The 22284-nt window shown below is 53.5% G+C and overlaps 1 long non-coding RNA gene across 1 annotated transcript in view; it reads right to left on the reverse strand.

The window, feature by feature from the left end:
- The window catches only part of LOC144370882 (uncharacterized), a 42772-nt gene extending 33727 nt beyond the window's left edge, over positions 1-9045 (reverse strand). The window contains exon 1 of the long non-coding RNA XR_013430947.1: positions 8788-9045. This is a non-coding gene — a long non-coding RNA (uncharacterized LOC144370882). The remainder of the gene's footprint in view (positions 1-8787) is intronic.
- Between the last annotated feature and the right edge of the window lie 13239 nt (positions 9046-22284).

Consider the following 22284-nt stretch of genomic DNA (forward strand, 5'->3'; position numbering starts at 1 on the left):
TTTGGAGAGAGAGAGATCAAAGACGTAAAATCCAACACCCTTGTTTCCTGAACAAATTGCTTCTTTTCTGTGCAAAGAAAGGAGATGGTGGGGGCAACGGGAAGCCCCAGCAACTGGGGAGTGGGCTCTAGGGAGGTGCAGGGAGGGCAAGGGGGCAACTCAGTGACAAGGGCACAGATGCCACTCGGGGGTGGGATGGAAATCCAGTGCCATGGCCAGAGCTGATGAGTCTTGTCTGTGTGACGTTGGACAAGTTTGCACAAACTCTCAGGGCTCATCCTGGTCCCAGGTGGTGACTTTAGCAGGGAGGACTGCCCAGAGGCTCCTGGCAGGAGCCCCACAGGCACACTGATGAGCAGGGCAGGGGTGTGGGGTCAAGGGCAGCAGACGGGAGCAACTCAGGGTGGCAGTTTCCCCACAAGGAAGGGGATTGATGGAATTGTCCCTAAGCTGCCTGCTGGGCTGAGCATGCCTCTGTGGAGTCACCAGAGGACCCTGAGAAGCCACAGCAGGTGTCTGAGGCTGAGGAGGGAGAGGGCACCAAGCAGAGCAGCCCTTTCGAGTGGACGTGGCCCCTGCGTCCCAGGCACGGGTGGTCCAGGTGTCCTTCCCACTCTCCATGTGTCCCTCTCCCATTCCCATCTGGAGGAAGGAGTCCCCTGTTCCCCTCCTGCAGCCCGCACTGCCTCGCCCTGCCCCCGAGGGTAACCAAACAAGAGAGGACGTTTCTGACTATAACTCAGGAGAAAGGGAACAGATGTTCTTCAGCACAATGAGGTGTGGGTGACCTGCCAGCAGCAAGTCCCCCCCCCCCCGCCCCCGCACCCTGCCGTGGGGTCAACTGGCTTTCAGATACTGTGACCTGAAGCTGGGCCAATCTGAGCGCCCCCACCCCAACCCCAATGTGCTCCCTCACTTCAGAATCAACTCCCACCAGGAGGACCAAGGAAGACCCCCCAGCAGGCTCAACCCAGGAGAAAGTGGGACCCTCAGAAGGCGGGGAGCGGAGGTGCGAGGGGACTGAGAGGTGGGAGAAAAGGCCAGAAACTTCTTCCAGCCTCCAAAGAAGAGGGCAGGGCCCCACAGCAGAGCCCAGGAGATGCCAAAATGACCAGCGAGGTCACCCCTGTGGTGTGCACAAATTGTCAGATGTTCCCATAAAATGGAATAAAAGCAACAAAAACAACTGCGTGATTCTCTGCCTCCTAGTCCCCGCCCCCGGCGCCACAAGATATACTCCCCCACCTTCCCAGCTGCAGCTTCACCTCGCTTCCACTAGGGGGAGCTCCTCTGCCAGATCAGTCACTGTGGAGCCTCCCACTGGATCTTTTCCCAAGACATCCCCAACCAGAACAACCCCCATCCTCTAGGGCTTGTAGCAGAGGTCCCACCTGCTCTTTTCCACTTCCCTGATTTCACAGACCCCCTTCTTCTAGATGCTTGTTGTGCCAGGCACCGTGTTTATGGCACACCTATAATCCAAGTGACTCTGGAGGCTGAGACAGACAGAAGGATTGAAAGTCTGAGGCCAGTCTTAGCAATTTAACAAGACCCTGACTCTAAATAAAAATAATGAGGGGCTGGAGTTGTAGCTCAGGGGTAGAATGTTTGCCTTGCACATGTGAGGCACTGGGTCCAATCCTCAGCACCACATAAAAATAAATAAGTAAATAAAATATTGTGTCCATCTACAACTAAAACATATTTTTAAACATAATAATGATAATGTTTAAAAGGGGTGGGGAATGTAGCTGAGTGGCAAAGCATCCCCCCGATTCAGTTCCATCAAAAACAAAAAAAAAAGAAATTTTAAATATTTGTTGCTTTTAAATATTAATGATGACCCACTGTGCAAAATGCCTTCACAATCAAAATTCTGTTTAGCCTTTATAATGAGTTTTGAAGCTCACAGTAGAATCATTCCCATTTGTCAGATGAGGTCACTGAGACCCTGGGGTCAGGTCCTGGGCAGTGCCAGCAGACCTTCACTGTGGCTGGGGGACACTCAAGCCATGTATTCCTGCCTCCTGTTGTCACTACTTCCATTCCCACCATCTAAGGGGCAGAGGGTCCGTGCCAGCTGGCATGATAGAGTAGGAAAGATGCAGGTTTTGGAGTTAGATACACCTGGATTCAAACCCTGGATCTGCCACCAATCAGCTTTGTAATCTGGGTAAACTGTCTCATCACCTTATCTGGCAGAAACTGAGCAGCCTCAACTGCAAAATGCAGGTATTGCTCTCCAGCCTGCTACAGTTTAGATCTTGAATGTCCCCCAAGACCCATATGTTAAAGGCTTGGTCCTTAGGGCGAAGGAGCCTTTAAGAGGTGGGACTTAATGGGAGGTCTTTAGGTCATTAGTATAGTGCCCTCAAGAGGATTCTGGGATCCCTCTCCTTCCCTCCTCTATTTTTGCTTCCTGATTAATAAGTTGAGTGGTTTTGCTCCACTATACACTCCCAACATGATGTGCTGTCTTGCGACAGACCCAAAACAACAGAGCCAATCAATCGTGGACTGGGATCTGGAAAACTGTGATAAAATTTTTTAAAAAGAAAAAAAAACTTTTCTCTTTATAAGTCAATTATCTCAGGTACTTTGTTACAGTGATGAGAAGTGGACTGATACAGGGCCCTATGGAATAATGAAAAGGGGATGATGAGACAGTGTGGATGCAGATCCTTGTACCAGGCCAGAAGAGAGTGCATCATTATCAACTCTGCAGCAATGATACATCACAGATGAGACCCACAGACCCAGAGAGGCCATGCACCTTGCCCAGGATCCTAGGCAGGCATCCAAGCTGGGCCTCAGACTCAGATCTCCTGGATCCAAGTTCGAGCTGTTTTTTTTCCTCCCTTTATTTTTTCTGAACTTGGTTTCCAAACAAAACAGGCTGAGCAGCCAAGAGCCCCACTTCTGCAGGGACCAGCCACCAGGAAGACTTGGATTTGCTTGTAAAGCAGCCAAACGCCACCTTCCCCCAGCTCAGGCAGAGAGGACAGAGCTCAACAAACAGCATTCTGGCCATTCCCCCTGTGGCCCGCTGAGCATCAGTCACAAGCAAAACATTGCCAGAGGATTCAGGAAGCCAATGCATTTGGGCATTTAGGAATGCCCAATGCTGCCATCCAGTGCCCCTGCAAAGGAGGCCAATCACTTCCAGGCTTTGTGTTCCTTGTCCAAAGGGGAAAAAAAAAATTCATCAGGGGAACAAAGAGAGTCACCGATCCTTTCATTTTTACATTCTTGCTATTCTTGAAACTCTCCAGCGCTGCCCTCTAGTGGTGGATCCGGTATAGCAGCCATCAGTCACCTGAGGCTATTGAAAATATATATATATATTTATATATAAATATATATATAGGCAATTTGAATTTTTAATAATTAAAATGAAATAAAACCAAAATGTTGCTCAGTTGCAGTAGCCACATTGCTCAGTGGCCACATGTGGGTTATGGCTACCATATTGATTGATACAGATATACAGCATTCCCGTGATCACAGAAGTTGCAACTTAGCATGAAACGCCTGCTCCCGTCCATCAACCCTATGACCCAGCCTGCCTTCCTCTCCAGCCTCTTCTTGGGCCATTCTCTGCTTCTTTGAGAAACTGTGGCTTCTGGCCCGCAAGCATTCACCATCGCCCTCAAGTTCTTTATCATCCCCCAGCATTGAGGTAAGACTCTCATGCTGCTCTTCCCAAGAAGGACAAGAACTCAAGTTCACTCCAGCCCCTACCAGGATGCCTTTCATGTGGCAGGACCTGAGCTGCCTGCTGCACAAGTCCAGGCCAAGGTCAAAGGTGGAGAAATATTTTGGGCGTGGCCTGGGCTCTCTCCTTCCATCAATAGAAAAAGTACTTCCCTGAGTGGCTGACTCTTGCTGGAGTGGACAAAAAGAACAGAAGAGATCCTTTTAAAACAAAAATACACAGCTCTGGGAAATTTCTTTCAAATGCATGGTCACATGTGGGAATGCATAGAGCTAGTCGGTCCACACACACATTACACAGAAAAACACATTTAAGGACATACATGTGCCAGGTGTGATGGTGCACACCTGTAATCCCAGCGGCTCTAGAAGCTGAGATAGGAGGTTTGCGAGTTCAAAGCCAGCCTCAGCAATGGCAAGGGGCTAAGCAACTCAGTGAGACCCTGTCTCTAAGTAAAACACAAAATAGGGCTGGGGATGTGGCTCAGTGGTCAAGGGCCCTTGAGTTCAATCCCCAGTACCCCCCCCCAAAAAAAGACATCCACAATTGTTAATATAGACAAGCAGTTCCCACACCTAAGAAATGCCAGGAAGACAGCCAGGAAGTTGTCCCCCAACTTACAGCACAGCAGTTTCTGAAGGCAGTGGAGTTCCAGTTCTCTCTCTCTGATAAAACTCCAAGCTCCAGAAATAAGAAGGCAGTTCAGAGATGCACAAGCAGCCTCACGAACCTGCTAAAAGCCAAGGCAGCTGACTCTCACAGACATCACATTGAACATAGACACAGGGGAGCGTGTGTGACCGTGTGACTTTCTTTATTTAAAAGTAACTGGCCAAAGGAATCTGTGTGGTTAGCCAGACTGGTGCTCACCTCTGGTGGAGAGGGGATTGATGCAGACTCAGGGGGCGGGGGGGCTATAAGGGAAGTTCTGAAGTTTTTTCATTGAGCCGGACATTTAAGATGTGTGAACTTTACTATGTGCATGTTTTCTGAAGTGTAGAAACCTGCTGGCCATCAGGTGGCACCAAATCCAGGAGGTTTCCTCACTGCAGATGGGGGCTGTGGTTGCACCTGCAGGGCTTTGCCCTGTAGGGGGCGCCCTTCCTGCCTTCCTGGTCCTGCCAGGCCCTCTTCCCAGAGGCAGTGAAGCAGCCCTGCAGGCCTCCTGAAGGGGTCTGTAGGAAGCATCCCAAGCCAGCTAGGAGGGGGCTCTCAAGTCTCACTCATAGCCCACACCCCAACTACTCTCCAACGCCACCAGAGAGCCCTGCTAGGTCTACACAGTGCAGAGGGGTCAGGGAAGATACCAGAATTCTCTAGAAGCATATCTAGTCCCAAGGTTAGACTGTGAGCTTAATTCTGGACATCCTCAGAACCCCAAAACACACTTGGGAGTTCAGGCTGTGCCACGCAGTCACCAGGACTGAGGGGAGAGCAGGGGGGAGACGGCACTGGGCTCAGTTGCTCCGTTTTGGAGACGTGACAGCTGAGGCCAGAATGGACAGTGGTCTGCCACCCACAGTTGCACAGCCAGTCAGAGCCAAAGCCAGAACTAGAATATGGTCTCCTGACCTCCAGCCCTGAGCTCTCTTCCTGACCGGGTCTCAGTTGGTCCCTCTGTGAATCGGTCCACTGGTCTTCACAAACTTTCAGGTTTCTTCCAGCTTCACATCATCCATCCTCTGTTGTAGTGAGTGAGGGAAATTTCCAGAATTGACTCTGTTTATTCTTTTTAGGGAGCTGATGATGTCTATGCACATGGACCCTGCAGGGAAGTCCCCTTGACTTCTGACCACTGCCTCATCCCACAAGCACGGAGGCACCATCTCCAGGTGCTGGGCTCCCAGTGGGGACTCCTTGGTCCTGAGGGCCATGAGGAAACACTTCCACAAGAGGAAGGGCATTAGGTCTGCAAGTGAGGTGCCCGGATTTGTGCAGGGGGCAGATCACCATGGCAACTAGGCTAGAGATTGGAGGGCAGCTAAACAGGGTCTCAGCAGTGTCCATCCCACAGAGGGAGGCCCCAACTAGGGAAGGGGAGGCAGAGAAAGGAGAGGGAGGCACGGGTTCCTGAGGTATTTAGGAAGGAGGTTTCTCAGAAATATTGGATATGAAAGATGAAAAAAAATAAATCAAAGAGAATTTGGGCTTCCCTGTGTCTCTAAATCTGTGAACGTAGGCTAGGAAGCAGGTTTGGAAGAAACGGAATGTCCCATTTTGGAGCTTCTTGGTAAACTGTTAACTACATGGGCCTGAAATTCAGAATAGTCTGACTGCAATTAGAAGTCTAAGCATCAATTAAAACATGGGAGAAGGGAGGGAAATACTTTTACCTCCAGGGCCAACCCTGACGGATTGGTCGTTAGTTTTAGGAAGTAGCCTGGAACTACATATTAGCTAGGATAAGTAACATTAGCTGCAATAACACCCAGTTCCCAAATCCTGGTGACTTAACAAAAGAGTTACTTATTTCTGCCTCACATTACACTCCAAACCAGTGCAGATGCCCCCCCCCAGCAAATTTCCTTCAAGTGATGAATTCAGCCACCCAGGCTCCTTCCACTTTATGACACCCCCACCTCCCAATAAGGGCCTCCACAATCACCCCAGAAGAGGAAGGCGGACTAAGAAGGATTATGCAGTGGGCTGATGCCCGGGGCACATTAGCCACAATGCATGGCCCCAGCCAAACTGCAAGGAGTCTGGGAAATAGAGCCTCCTGTTCCTAGGAAGCAGAAGCAGGATCAGGGACATCCGGTCTCTACTGTAGGCTCTGCCATAAGCCTTGGCCAGGATGTGGATAAAAGAGATCTGAGATCAATTAGCAAAGTCTGTCGCTGTCACTTGAGTGTGAAAATCAACTGCGGATGGGGGTGGAGCATGAAGCATGAATAATCTGAGCTCCTCCTTCCTGGCTTTCAATCTCCCCTGACCCTGGCCATCCTCAGCCTGAGCCCATTGAGAAGATAGAAACTGCTAGAAGATGCTCCTGCCCAGACCCTCTCTCAAAACACCTCCTCACTCTTTTATTTTTTAATTTTTTTTTTAGTTGCAGATGGACATAATACATTTATTTTATTTATTTATTTTTATGTGGTGCTGACGATCGAACCCCATGCCTCATACGTGTGAGGCAAGCGCTCTGCCACTGAGCCACAAAAATCCCAGCCCCACCTCTCCCCACTTTGATCCCAGTTAGCTCAGGCTGGCCCACCTCCCTGATCCAAATCAAAGCCAAAGACATGAGGCTTTCATGGAGTGGGGTGAGCAAAGATGTCCACATCCTACTCCCCGGAACCTTGAGTGTGTCCACAACACCACCAGGGAGATCAACATCACAAACGGAAGTAAGCCTGCTGATCAGACAACCGTGAGATGAGGAGATGTCCTGGGCTGTCTAGGCCGGCCCAAGGTAGTCCCAAGGGCTCTAGGTGTGCAAAAGGAGACAGGAGGGTTGACAAAGGAGACAGGAGGGTTGACGTTGGAGAAGGAGGTGTGGCAATAGAAGCGGCTATTGGAGGCCCAGGGCTGCTGGCTTTGAAGATGGCAGGGGCCACTGCCAAGGAATGCAAGCAGCCCTTAGAAGTTGGGAAAGGCAGGAAGTGGACTCTTCCCTAGAACTTCCAGAAGGAATGTCACCCTGCGGACACCTGGATGTTGGCCAGGTCATCTCCATGTCAGGCTTCTGCCCTCCAGACTCGTAAGATAATAAGTCTGGGTTGCTTGAGGCCACTACATGTGTGGTACTCTGTTGCCCTAGCAATAGGAAACCCAGACCCGATGGAACTTCAGTCACTGGGCCAGTTGTTGGGGATAAGGGAAGGAAGAACCTGTGGGTATTGAACCTGCTTGAATTTCCTAAAGTCGACTTCAAAAAGGTGGACTCCAGAGTCATCCGCAGGACCCACTCAACACACACAGGCCCCACTGGGTGACAGGAAAGCGTGAGATGTGATGGGGAAAACAGGCCATGGCCAGTCCAGGGTGGGGCAGACAGTGATATCCCAAAGGCAGGCCAAAGGGACAATGTGTGGCATCCGCCAGGTTCACACTGGTTCACACTGGTGCCATGAGAGGGCCTGGGTCTGGAGGGAGGGGAAGGGGTGCTAGGTGGCAGGAACAGATGCAGCCCTTTTCTGCCAGGGCCCCCAGTGCTCACGCAGGAAGGTGGGCGCTCACCTGCCCTGAAGGTGCAGGGGTGAGGGGCTCCCGGGGGCTCCATGATTCACAGCTCAGCCAATGCCTCCCTGCCACAACGTGCTGATCTTAATAAAATCAACTCATTTATCTCTGACGTTTATGACCAGAGACAGAAATAGATTACTTTCCAAATTTGCGTGTGTTTCTTCCTCATCACCTGCCAGTAAGCAGAAGCAGAGAGGGTTATTTACGGGAGGCTCCGAGGAGTCGGTATTGAAGATGCTGACATCCATGACAAATGCGGCAATGCGGTGAGGGATCCCCTGCAGGATGGGAAGCAGGGCTGGGAACCCCCGTGTGCCCCTGCTCAGTATGTGGGAACCCAGAGAGGCCAGCAGTGGTGGCGGGGGACGGGATGGCCAGCAGAATCCAAGGACCCTCAACTCTGAGATAAAGAATCAGGAGGACATTCACATTCAGAGCCTCCAGGGCACCAGGGGAAGTGACAATGACTCTTCCTAGGACTGCTGCAGTGTGGTGAGGGAGAGCTAGGGTCCAGGACTTGGGGGGGGATCAAAATCCCCCAAATCAGTACCACCTGCCACTTATACAGGGCTCTGAGCCCCTGCGGGACAGCTTCGTTGTTAACTCTCAGGGTGTGACAGCCATCGCTGCCACATATTGGCAAGCTGACTATAGGTGACACTGTCCCTGCATCCCACACGATGCCCACCAGAAGTCTCTCCTGTTTCCCAGGTGAGAAAACCAGGGAGGTTAATTCACCTGCCCAGGATCACACAGCTCGAGGCTTTTAATTCACACTGAAGTGGGTGGACCCTCAGGGCCAGAAGAAGGGCAGGTCTTCCCTCGCTCTGCCAGGCTGTCTCCCCCAAGGAGAGGCCCAGGGAGACCCCAGAATCTCCACTACTTACCCAAATCCACCGCACTCCAGAGTGCACTGCCTGAGTGTCGTCTGCTGCTGACATCCAGGTGACAAGGGTCTCAGAATTGGGTGGGGGTGTGGAGCCAACCACCCCACCCTTCATCTGCAGCTACCTGTCCCAATCCCCTCGGAATATTCCTCCCTGGTGTTTACGGCCTTTCAGCTTACTTATCAGCCAGGCTGTCTCGAAATTTATGCCAAATCAATGTTGTAGCCACAGCTCGGCCGTGAGCATTGATTTCTGGTATTTATGGTGGAACTAGTTTAGTGCGGAAGCCCAGAGCAAAATTCTAAGGTTGGCTGAAAAGATGCTTGTTGGTGAGAGGATTCCTGGGAAGCACCCGGAGGCTGGAGCCCCTCTAGGAGAGCAGCCTTGACCTTCAGAAGTCAGGGTTCCCACGGTGGCACCTGTGTCCCAAGGAGGACAAAAGAGATGGAGGACTTATCTCTGAATACCCTCCAGGTGCCAAGCCAGCACAGGGAGAGGCCATGCAAGGAAAGGTTGGTCCTGTTTATCCCGATATGTGTCCTGTTTTATGAAAACCCATTCTGTGACAAATTGACCTGGGCGGGGTGATATGACAGCCACTAGACTCAGGGACGTCTCATATACTTAGAGGCAGTCAAACCTGACTTAGCTCTGTGACCTGAATGAGCTTCTCGACCTCTCTGTGCCTCACTTTCCTCATTAAGGAAGGAGGTGCCAGGAACAGGCACGTAACTATGAATATCTTAATACTCAGCCAGAAAGTAATCCTTAAAATGGTGATTTGAAATTTGTCACAAGTCCTAGGACTCGGGAATAAACATAGTGTACCTATTTATCATAGGAGAAACCCCAAGTATCATAAATACTACATACATTCCACGTGTGAAAATTACAGTTCTCCTGCGTCGTAAACTTGACTTTGAAAGTAGTAAGTTACTGCAGCAGAACTAGAGAATTGCAGAGGAAGGAATGCTGAAGTCTGGCTGGGCACAAAATCACCAGCCACCATACACCTCGTAGATTCAAACAGCAACTCTTTATTCCCGACCTCACACCGGCACTCTACACACGTTCTGGGGAAATCCATGTTCCGGGCAAAATCCACACCTCCACTGGGCTCTGTATAAACCTAGAACCGCCCTAAACCCAAGGAGCGCCCTAAACCCTGATCTGCCCTAAACCCCGGATCCACCCTGGTCCTTGAGCAAGGTCACCTTACATGCAATGTCACTGCAAATGACCTGGGTCATGCCATGCGTCATTCCTACTTGGCAATGGCTCTCAGCAAAGGAAGAACCATAAATGTGGGTTTTTCTAGTCCCCATCGGATCTGGGATCATCACAACGCTATGACAGGGTGGTCCAGCCCCTACTTGAGCACCCCCAAGGGCGGGGAGCTCATTTCCTACCTGGCCTTCTATTGCACTTTAGCACCCCACACTATCCTGGAAGGAAGACAGAGTGTTCCAATCATGGTCTAGCCAGGCCAGAGCTGGCAGGCCCTGGGGGATCTCTCCCTTTATAATGCTCAGTGAGTGGCTTGACAATGACCCGACCTCTACAAGTCAAAACCTCCTCAGCTGTGGAGTGGGGATCAATAAAAACAGCGACCGGACACATGGTTGTGAAGGCCAAATAAGGTCATCTATGTTCCCTGTCATTATGTTTATTCATAGTATTGTTATTATTATTCCAGCCAATGACCAAGTTTCCTCCATTTCTCTCAGCTATGATTTTTCTATTTGGGGGCAACTGATCTTGATATTTTTGTTTGTTGAGCCCAAGTTCAGGGCCTTCAACTCACACTTGTAAAATTGTAACATTGCATGATAATATTCTAAACCACTTGTTTTCCCTTTCAAAACCTTTGGATCCCACCGCCCCATCCGCTCCCCATCCCAGCAGGCTCTGCATAGCCGGCTGATCCCAGTGGTGACTGAGCCACGCTGATCTAGGTGGGCCTGGGACAGAGCCCTGTGGCATACCAGTGGACACCTCCCTCTGTGTCAGTGTTCCCCAACTGTGTTCCGTGGACTTTCCCCCCCCCCTGGGATGCCACAAGTGTCTGGGAATAAGGAGTTGGCAGTCAGATGTGGGTGACGCACAAGAGATGCTAAAACAGCATCAGTGTGAAGAGACAACGCACCCTCTCATAACCACCTGCACACGGCTGCTCACCTTCCAAAGGCACAAGTCCTTAAACCGGCTCCGTCCGCGAGGTCCTTTTTACAGAGGAGTTCTGTCCTAGGAGCTCCCTGAACTCATGCTCCCCAGTGACCCCCACTCTCCTCCACGGCCTTCTTTCTTCCTATGCCCTGCCCTGGCGAGAAGCCTGTGCACAGCAGTCCTGAGACACTTCCTGGGGCTCTCGTCTGGCCCCCAGGAGCCAGCACAGTGGACAGCAGCAGCCAGTTTCCATTCGCCTCTGTGTGCTCCTATCCAGACCCTGGGCACCAGCTCCAAGGGGCTGTCCCCCTCCCTCAACACTCCTACACCCCCATCTGAGCAGGGAGCACCCCCTTCTTCTCACCCCACCTGCCTCCAGAGAAGACTCTTTTCCTCAAAAACGGACCTGCTTGGAACATGGGGGACTGAGCAACCAGAATATTCTATGCCTCTCCCCATGGTGTCTGAAAGCCAGTGCCTCCCTCGGGCTGTCTGTCAACTGAATCGAGGTTGCAAACAAGGGTCTGGCAGCCCCCGAGGGTGAGCCAGGCTGTCCTGCCTGGGTGACTCTCCATCTGTCCCTACAGGGACCCAATCTGTCCTGCCACTCCAAAAGTCAGGGCTCCCATCCATAGCCCTCAACCATGAACCCTGCCACAATCCCCACTTCCTTCTTAAAGAACACTTTTTTGAAAATTAGACCCAAGCCTCCCAAAAATATCTGTTCCAGAAACTGAAGAGTCACTTTGGCTCTGACCCCTTGTGTGCCCTGAAGATGCTTGTCAGTTCTCACTTCTGGCCACTAGATGGCGATGTCAGGAACCATTTGCTTTTCCAAAGAAAACTTAAAACCCAAAGTTAAACCCAAAGGAAGGGGTGAGAGGAAGGGGAGATGGAAAAGCAGAATTCCTCCCTCTACCTGGCTGTAATCTCCTGAGCATATCCTTTAATGTCCCAGTGCTTCTGCACCTCCACATTTTGATAATCGGTGATACCTGCCTCTTAAAGCAGGGATTGAAGCCTGGGGTGCACAAACAGGGAAGTCCAGCCCCCACCCCTGCCAATTAAATCAGAACCTCTAGATGTGACTTCTCCTCTTCTAATCCTTAGGGATGGTCAGGTGGAGTTGGGGCTCTGATGTACAACCCGGGGTGAGAATCTCTGCTGCAGGGCCAGGGCTCGCCAGGCTGAGTGGGCATCCGAACGGCGGGTGACCTTTATAACACAGATCTCTGGGCTCCCCCACAGAGTGGCTGGTTCAGCACCTCCAGGTGGGACTGCAGGATCTGCTAATGCTAATTATCAAGCCACACTTGGGGAAGCTGTTCTGGAGAGAAGGGGGATGGGTGAACGCCAGGCATCAAACATGAAGCAGGAGCCATTGGGCCTGGCCCAAAGGAGCGGAGTGGATTTTTGTTTTTCAATTCTTTGATTCTCCAATGTCAGCTGGACATCCCTCAGATTAGGCCATGGCTTCTCAGGTATGATAGTGGTGAGGTTCAGAACACACAACCCCCAAATATAACATCTTGGTATTGGAGAAATCAGCAGAAGCAGGAAGGTCCCCCTCTGACCTTCTCCCACTTGATATTGGACAAATTATATATTGTTATATCGTGTGCATGTACAAGCATGTAACCACAAATCCTGTCACTATGTACAACTCTAATGCACCAATAAAAAAACGTGTGGGGGAGAGATCCCCTGCTTATCCCAGAGAAAACGAACATCCTATCTCTGGAGACACAGGAATCCCAAAGCATCTGAACACACAGGTCTTGCTAAGTCCCCTTATTTTATGGCCTTTAGACTGTACCTCCCTTGACCCATCGTGGCTCCCCACAGATGTCCACTCTCCATCAAACCTAAGTAAAAATTACACAGGTTTCCCTGTTTCTTGGGGTCTTCATTTCTGAAGGCTCCTGCATCGCATTAAAATTATATTAAATCAAAGTGAATGCTTTTCTCTTATTAATCTATCTTTTGTTATAGGGCCCTCAACCATGAACCTAAGATGGAAGACAGATAGTTCTATCCCCCCCGCATAATACCAAAAGCAAAATAGACTGAAAATAGATAAATTGAACTTCATTAAAACTAAAAGCTTTTGTATTTCAAAGACACCATCACGAAAGTAAAGAAGACAGCCCAGTCTAGGTGCGAAGGCACATGCCTGTCATCCCAGTGACTTCGGAGGCTGAGACAGCAGGAGCACAAGTTTGAGGATAGCCTCAGCGACTTAGCAAAGCCCTAAGCAACTTAATGAGAGCCTGTCTCAAAAAAGGGCTGTGGATGTGACTCCGTGGTTAAGTGACCCTGGGTTCAATCTCTAGTACCAGAAAAAAAAATGACACCCCAGAGACTGGGAGAAAACATTTGCAAATTATATATTTGCAAATGAGGGGCTTATATCCAGACATTTAAAAATTCTTAAAACACAACAATAAACAGGCAAATGATTCAATTAAAATTTAAAATGGACAAATGATTTGAACAGGTATTTTCCCAAAGAAGACACACAGATGGCCCATAAGCACAAAAAGATGTTCAGCAGCATTAGTTATTTGAGAAATGCAAATCAAAACCACAACAAAACAGGACGTCACCCCCACTCAGAGGAACATCCTCCAAAGGACAGGTAATCACGTATGTCACAAGGGTGCAGGAAAATGGCCAAACAGTGCTGCTATTTTGGACAACAGTTTGACAGTTCCCTGAAAGACAAACACTGGAGCTACCATAGCATCCGGCTATTCCATTCCTGGATCTGTATGTGCAAGAGAATTCAAGTTATGTTCACACAAAAACTTGTGCGTAGCAGCTTTGTTTATGTAGCAAAAAAGCAGGCCCAACTCCAATGTCCATCAGCTGGCAGGTGGGTAAGCAAAACATGGTACCTCCAGACACTGGACGTTACGCAGCCACAGAGAGGAATGAAGTGCTGGCACCTGCTATGGCCTGGACCATCTTGAAAACGCCGTGCCAAGTGCAGGCAGCCAGACTCAAAAGGCCACACACCGGGACTCCATTTGTGTGAGATGTCCAGGGGTGGCATGTGCCAAGGCCCTGCAGTTGTAGAGGGTCCACAGAGGGTAGCAGGGCCTTGAATACTAGGCTGAGATTAGATCTTGCCCCAGGGAGAGAGAGATGGCAGCCCCAAGGCAGGAATAGCAGCAGGTTGGTGAGAATTGAGCTGAGATAGGGTGAAGCTATGGATGACCCCCCCCACCCAGATGAAAGAGGGCCACTAGGGGTCCTCTGACAGAGCTGAAGACCCTGCAGGACGGACCCTTGGGGCAGAGAAAGCAGCAAACCACCCCATCAAGCTTCCCTGGACCTCAGAGGTCCCCAGAGTTCACCCAGGAAAACTCGAGACTCCAGACCCTGCTGGCCCCCAGCTGGCCCTTGCTCAGATGAGGACCATCACGCGGTGTCTGGCCCAGCAGAGAGTGAGCAGGAGCTACTTCTCCAGATGTGCAGGCTGTCCTGAGGGCTGTTCTCAGGGGTGGTGTCTCCGCCCAAGGCATGGCAACCCTGATGGCAACCCTGATAGCCGTGGGATCAGGAGGGTCAGAGAGAGCTCCAGACTCAGAGAAGTCATTTGCACAGACCAAAGACGCCCAGCTTCTGCCCCCACAGAGGCCTGAGTTCCTGCTAGATGGCAACCACCCGGCCTGCTCTTCCCCACCACCTGGGCTCTCTCATGCTGGGCCCCCGCCCCAGGCTGCTCTCCTGCTTTAAATTCTGCCCCTTTCCCTGTGGTCTCCCCTGGGTTTGGTGGCAGTTGGAGTAGTGCAGTGGAGGAGGAGGAGGAGGAGGAGGAGGAGGAGGAGGAGGAGGAGGAGGCGGCGGTGGAGGCGGCCACCTTAGGGTTTACAAAGTGCTTGGAGATCTGTTATGTGGCCTCTCAGGACGTCTATGAGTTCAACAGGACATGGCATGTCCCAGTCATGTCACAAAGAAGGAAAGTGATTGGCAGCCTGTGGCAAGGCCTAAATTCAGCATGAGGGCTCCTGGCTCCCCTTCACTGATGCCAGACTGTGCCCTCTGCCCTGGAGAACCACGCTTGCTAGAACGACATGCAGACTAAGAGCCAGCTCCATGCAGACACAGGCCCAGAGATGGCCTGCATCTGGGGCCTTAGCACAGGAGCATAGAAGGATTTCTTTTGACTGGTAAAGCCTGTAGTTTCCCTCTCGGTCACAGTGGCATGAAGGAGGGTGAGGCTGGAGGTTCCTGGAGACCTCCACCAGCCGGTGAGATTGGATCTCCCTAGCAGCTTCCCTCCCAGGACCAGCTGACTCAACCTTCCTAGCTTTTGCTCAAAAGACCCACTTCCGGCCCCAGGGAGCAGTGTGTGCTGATGGGTCTGGAAATGGCCTGGAGAAAGAAGAGGGCGGGCAGGAGGCAGACATCCTGGGCTTGCCTGGTGGGAACCTGCTGTACACCGCTGAGCCCGGGGCCAGAGCTGGATCTGTTTGTCCCATCAAGGTGGACTGGCCCCCGACCCGCCTTCCTGCTGCACAAATGGCAAGGCCCCCACCATTGTTCTGCAGGACGCCTTGACAGAAGGTGCAAGGACTGGGAGGCCCTGACATAGGAAGTTTCAGCTTCCAGAGGCCTAGATCCGGGCCCACCCTTCCATTCCACCCTGCCCAGCTTGCTGGGCTGCTCTGAGCCAAGCCTTGCCCTCTTCAGGAGATGAGGGTACAAGAGGCTTAGTCAGTGGTGTGACATGGGCAGATGACTCCAGATCGCGGAAGAGGAAGGAGCTGCCCAAGGCCTGGCCCTCCCTGAGCTTGGCAGCACCCTCAGCTCACTCTTGCACCAAAAACGCCTACATGGCCACATCACAGGGACACCTGGCCTCGTCCATGCATGTGCTAACACAATGGCGTCACCACCAGGCCGCCAAACAGCGTGCACACAGGTGTGTTCACACACTGGCAGGTAGCCTTGCCGTTAACCTCTACGGCACCATTTTCATGACTAATGGGTATTAAGCACCTACTGTAGACCAGGAATTGTTCTGTACACTTTACATGAATCTTCTCAATTTCTCCTTCCAATATCCCCAGGAGGAAGGCACTCAGGGGAAACTGAGGCACCAAAGGACCTGTGATGGGTTCAAGATGAGTTGGACCACAATGGAAAAGGAGCTGTGCCCCAATGGGCACCCACTGGGCACCACACCAAACCCTCCTGGTCTGGCTGCTCCTACTTGGCAGAATTTGCAGCTCTACTTCTCTGAGCGCCCAGAGCCAGAGCCGGGAGGATGCTGTGGGGAAAAGTGAGATCCATCTGGGAAAGCGCTCGCTGCCCCCCTCCCTCCCTCCCGCTGCAGACAGGCATTGTTCTCTGGCGGGAAGGCAGTTCCTGCTCTGGGCCCCTTCCTGATCCTGCCCCCCCCCTCCCGCACTGCGATCCTTGGCTACATCCTCAGCTGGTGTCCTGTGCTGCCCCAGCCTGCATCGTTCCAGGGCCTGACCACAACCCACACCAGGGGCCGCGGAGGGAGGACCTGGTGGCCTGGACAAGCTGACCCTGGGCGCCTGCGGGCTGCCTGTGCTCTCCACACTCCGCCCAGCCCGCCTCTCTCGCTCTGTGCCTGTGATCCCTTCCCCCGTCTGTGCTCCATGAGCTCCTGACCATCATTTCAGAGCAGCTTGGAAACCCAGGCCACTTCCTCTGGGCACCCCTAGCATGGGTCACACACCTCTGTCACCAGCCCGGCCCCACCCAATGTGGCTCACGCTCATGTGGGCATGTTTGTCTCTTCCACTAGAATGGAAGACAAGGGTTAAGATATGACCTGGGTTATCTCTATGTCCCCACACCCAGCATAGAGCTGGGTATCATCAAGTGTATTTTTAAAATAAATGCACTTAAAACAATCACAGTTTATCAGGAGTACCAGGGAGGTGAGGGTGAGAACCCTGATTCTACTATTCCCGTGTGACCTTGGGCAAGTTACTCAGCCTCTCTGAGGCTCAGCTCCCTCTTCAGGATATTACCAGGATCCTGGAGCGAAGGCTGTGGGCCCAGCGTCCCAACGGACCTGGCTCAGCCACTCATCCCAATATACCAATCAAAGAAATGGGCAGAGACCAAGGGCAGGAAGGGAGCTTTGGCCATGCCGGAAAGAACAGATACAGGGGTACAGTGACCAAAGACCTGTCTTCACGGGGCTGGCAGAAAGGTTAAGGTGTTGAAGGGGAATAAAAGCAAGGGTTGGGGGCTTGTGTGGCTGGGGGTTTACACAGCTGGCAGAGGAGGTCATCCTGGTCAGACGTGTCCTGGTGGGTCATCATCTCAGGACTGGTTCTGTGACTCTGTTCCTGGGCGATTCGGGTCCCAGGTGGGATGGCTGCTCCTGTATTGGGTCAGCCTCCGTTTGATCATGGGGTGATGGTTCCTGCTCAGAGGGGCCACCTGGCCAGCAGGCCATCTGTCCTGAGGGCTCACCTTTGCCTGGGGGTAGTTTCAGTTCCTTGACACAAACATACTTAGGCATCAGGACCGCAGTTCCCGGAATCCAAGGTAACTGCGGGCATTGAGCAGAAAAGCTTCAGAGCCTGGGACAGGATGGCACAGAGTAGGTGCTCAGGGTAAGTGCCTCAAAAGCAAACGGAGCGAGAGAGGGACACAGTGGAGCTGGTTAGGTGGTGACACAGCCTTTCTGGAATGGAAACCCCCAGGCTGTTGTGAAGATGGTTGCAGGAGAAATGGGGGAAGGGCCCAAGGAGATTTGAAACTGAACAGAGGGGGGCAGGTGGGGGAGGGGCGTAGTGTGGCACAAATACCCCAGAGGCAGGGCGGGGGGGGGGGGTCCCATTAAAGAATAGGAAGCTGATGGAGCAGAGGTGAGTTGGAGCTGAAGGGCACTGAAGGGTGAGGGTGGCCAAATGGCATCGGGAAGGACAGGAGGGAGGGCATCTGTGGGGCAAGGGCAGCCTGGGCAGGCTGGGAGGCAGAAGCTGGAGCCGCTCAGTCCCAGGCTGGATCCAGAGGGTTCCAGAGGGCTCAGCAGACACATGTGCACCTGGTTTGAACTGGTCAGTGGGACACTGACTGAGCTAGTTACTTAATGCTGTGAAATGGGCAGATACATAACCCACCGTGAGACTTAGAGATAAGTACAGAGCCTGGGGCAGGGAGGCACAGAGTAGGTGCTTCAAACAGAGCGGCTGCAAGCATGCCAGCCACAGCAAGAAGGCACAGCGTGACTCCAGGCGGGGCAGGCAGGGCCAGAGTGGGCAGAGCAGGTGGGCGTGAGGAGGGGCCTCCTGAGCCTGCTCTGCTGAGAGCTGCAGCCGGGGCAGGCGCAGAGCAGACAGTCCCCAGTCCCTAGGAAGCCCTGGGGAAGCTGCAGATGTTCCCACCGTGGGCGAGGCGTGAACTAGGGAGCACACAGTTTCCATTCCACAGTGAAACAGTGTCCACACTGCAGGGACCGGCTCACAAACAAGACCCACCCAGGTGGGACGGGGGAGGGCAGCAGGTGCAAGCTGATGGGTGCCTGTGCTCTGGAAGCACAGAGGAGGAGAGATCTAAGGCGGAGGGGCCCTCTGCAAGCAAAGGAGGAGGGAAGAAGGGGGGCGCAGCATGCCACCTGCGCTGGAGTGCAGATCTACTGCCCAGACCTTGGATGTCCCATGCTGTGGAGCAGAAGGAAAGGCGATCTTTGTTGAATGAGCAACTACTATGCTCAGTGTTACCTGCAAGGCTGTAGAGGGACAAGAAAGCAGGACTGGCAGGGAGATGGCCTCTGGAGACGAGGCAGGCTGTGAATTTCCATTCCGTACCAAAAGGTCCTGAGATCTCGGGGCATACCTGACTCCTGGCCTGGCCTCCCCTGGTCCTCCAGGACCTAAGGAGCTGCCTCCACCAGCCCTTCTGCTTCCATCAGCCTGGGGCGAGTCCCTTTGCCCACCCAAGTGATTCTGAGGCAGATGCTTGAAGAGAAACAGACCTTACGTAAGACCTGTGACCTCTGTTTATTCCCTCTGTCCCTTTGATCCTCCAGACAGCCCTGCCAAGCTCCTCCTCCCATTACCGAGATGAGAGAAAAACTCAGGGAGGTAAAGTGGTTGCTCCGGGTCACACAGGCCTCAACTGGCCACAGGAGGACCTGATCAGGCCCTGGGGCTGCCGGTCTGGAGTTTTCCACCCTGGGATCCCTCCCTGGCCAGCCTTCATCCCGGCAGAGGCCTGGTGGGTTTCCCCTGCCTCATTCTTCCACTCCACCCCGAGCCCTAGCCCCGCTTCCTCCTCGGGCTGCTAATCTGGTCTTGCAGACCATCCCGCTTCCTGCCAGCCGTGGCCCACACTGCCCTTGGCTCCCGTTGGCACTTCCTGCCCCTGGGCCCTCCTCCTGCCTCCTCTGGATGGGCTGGAGCAGGGCCAGGTGGTGCCCAGAGATCAGGGATGAGACCCTCGGGGGACGGGGGGGGGGCACTAGCCTCCCCTCCTGGGGTCTGAACTTCCTCTGCTCTGTTGGCCTCGATGCCCACCCCGGAGCCCACGCCCAGGGCACGTGCCTGTCCAGCCATTCCCTTGTTTACGGATCACAGGAACAGCGGCGTTCAGGGCAGAGCCAACTTCCACAAGGACTGGGAAGACAAAGGGAATTGGCAGATGCTGCCAGAACAGGGCTTGTCCCCATCGGCCACCAGTGCCAAGTCTGAGACGCAGCAGGAAGTGGTGCCCGGGCCAGCGAGTTCCCGTGAGCACGTAGGCCAGGAGGGCAGGCAGTCTGTGAGGGGGGACAGGGCAGGGCACCAGGGAGTAAAGCACTGGCCAGGCCTGAATCTTGGAGGCCGGAGGAGGCAGGGTCAGCCCCGCTGCAAGGGAGCCACTGAGCCGCTGTTTGTCATCTCATAAGCTGTGATGGACGGCGCTGGGTCTCAGCCCACCCCAAGGACTGTTCTGCTACCAGCAGGTGGCCCTGCTCACTCCAGTAACATCTGCCTTCCCTGTCTGCGGGACACTCCCTCAGGACACAAACATGCCACCGAGCTTTTAAAAACACACGCCCCTGCTCCTGTTCGCTGCGAAACTTGGGAAGAGAGAAATCATCTCTGTGACTCTTCTTCCTGGCCCCCCTCTGTCACCCCTCCAATCGCTCTGCTCTCGTTCGCTCTCTTCTGTTTAACCTGCTCTGTCAAACTCAGTGACCTCATTTTCCAAATCCAGCAGCAAGTCTCTGCTGCTGCAGCCTGACCCTGCTGACCACCCCTCTGTCCTCTCCTGGACTCTCTTCTTTGGGCCTCCTTCCCTGTAAGCACCTCCATTCTCATGGACTTAGGGTTCAGCCATAAACTTCTGGCTTGCCAGCCTCATCCCCAAACCAGATCTGACTCCATCTCCAGGTACCAACCCCCCAGCTCCACTCAGGTATCCCGTAAGCACCTCTGATTCAACCTGTCCAACACAGAGAGACCTTTATCTCCTCTTCTGCCTAAAGGGTTCTTCAAACCCCTTCCCCAGCTCTGATTGCTGACTGCTCCTGAGCAGGGCGCCCTCTAGTGGGCCCTGCTGAAAACCAGGGCAGCTCTCTAAGGACAGAGTTTCCAATTTCGCCCTGGGGGGATTCCAAGTCAGTGGGTCCTGGGTGGGCCCAGGCCTCTCCAGTTTTTAAAGCTCCCTCTGTGGTTCTCATGATGCACAGAATTTGGGCCCTCACCTCCTCCAGCCTCTCGGTTCTGGGGTGCTCTGTCTATCTTTGACCCTTTAGGCCACAATTATTCCCATGCAGATAAGGTACAGATGAGGAAATCAAGGCTCTGCAGGAACATGACTGGGCCACAGTCATATCAGAAGCAGAGCCAGGACTCCTGACTTCACCTAATATTTCTGGACCCAAATGGCCCCCATAGACCCAGACTGGTGCCTCAGACTCCAAGACACACACGCACCGCTCCCGGAGGGAAGGCGACCTGGTCCTCCTGTGCCCAGAGCTGCTGTCTGTTTCTGTCTCTCACTTGCCCCACCATGAGACCTCCGAAGTCCCCCCAGGGACCCACCGCATAGGCTATGGCGTCACCACAGTGTCACAGAGTTATGGGAAACCCAGCTCTCAGATCCACAGAGCCTCCGCTTCCCAGGCTGTAGACGGGAATGACAGCCCCTGCCCTTGGGTCCCCAAAGAGGGAATCTGTGTGCTGGTCCAGGCCCGGCCCTTAGCAGGTGCTGGGCTCAGAGGTCCAGAGCTGAGGCCTGGGTATGGGCTCCGAGTTTAGCATCCCGAGTGGGGCCAGGGCCAGGTCTCTGTGGGGACACTCTCGCTGGGCCAAAGCAGCCGCCCACCGTGGGGCCTGCCTATCTGCAGGCAGCCTGGCCCTCACAAAAGAACAATAACAGGAAACCATCCCGGGGGAAGTGGGCCAGGGCCAGCTGGAAAACCTGAGGGGCGGTGGCCAGGCCTCCCTTGCTGGCTGGGTGTGGCTGCCCTCGAGGCGGTCAGCAGAGCTCCTCACTCGGCCTCGGACAGACAGCCAGACAGAACAGGGAGAGCTCTCAGCCCACAGGCACGGTGAGTGGGGACGCTCCATCTTCTCCACCTCTGGCCCAGGTGTGTACCCCAGAGTGGGGAGGTCCTGGTTTCCTTGTCTATGGAATGGGATGGTGGGGTGACCATGGGGAGCAGCCCTTCCCGGGAGGACCGGGCCTCCTCTGGGGTCAAGGCAGGGCTGGGCAAGGTGCGTCCAGTGGTGGGGCCATGAGCACAAGTGGATGTCTCAGGGCTGAGGGGGAGTAGGGCTTGGTTCCCCCAAAAGCAGACCCCCGGCGTGAACCCAGCCCTACTGGCTTTCATTGATACCCTTCCCCCCCAACACCCAGATACCGAAGCCTAGGGATCAGGAGCCAAGGGCCCCAGATCTCGGGGGAAGCCCCCCAGACGGCCAGCCATGAGGGCTGGTGCTCAGCCGGGGTGGGGGTTCGGAGGTTTGGAGAAGTTCACCCACCGTGGGAACAGACTCCAGCTTGGCCGCTCCTGGGTTACCTTGGAGACCTTACCCAGTCTCCAAACCTCAGTCTGCTTGTCTGGGCGGTGGGGCTAGTGGGTCTCTGCCATTTATTTTAGGAACTAGAAATGATGCGCCTCGAAAGCTCTTGAGCAATTGGATTCTCTATTTGCCCAGGAGCGGTCCCAGGGGCCAGATTCTTTCCTCACATCTGGTGAAGCCCAGGAGATCTGGAGAGCTGGGGTGGGGGCGGGGGTGAGATCTGAGCCGAGATCTTGGCCTGCAGAGCCCAGGCTCCCCCCAGCACCTGTGGCTCCCCTGCGCCTCGGGATTCTCAGGTGTAAATGGAGGAAACCATCTTTTT

The sequence above is a fragment of the Ictidomys tridecemlineatus genome, chromosome 15 (genome assembly GCF_052094955.1).
Source record: "Ictidomys tridecemlineatus isolate mIctTri1 chromosome 15, mIctTri1.hap1, whole genome shotgun sequence".
Classification (NCBI taxonomy): Eukaryota; Metazoa; Chordata; class Mammalia; order Rodentia; family Sciuridae; genus Ictidomys; species Ictidomys tridecemlineatus.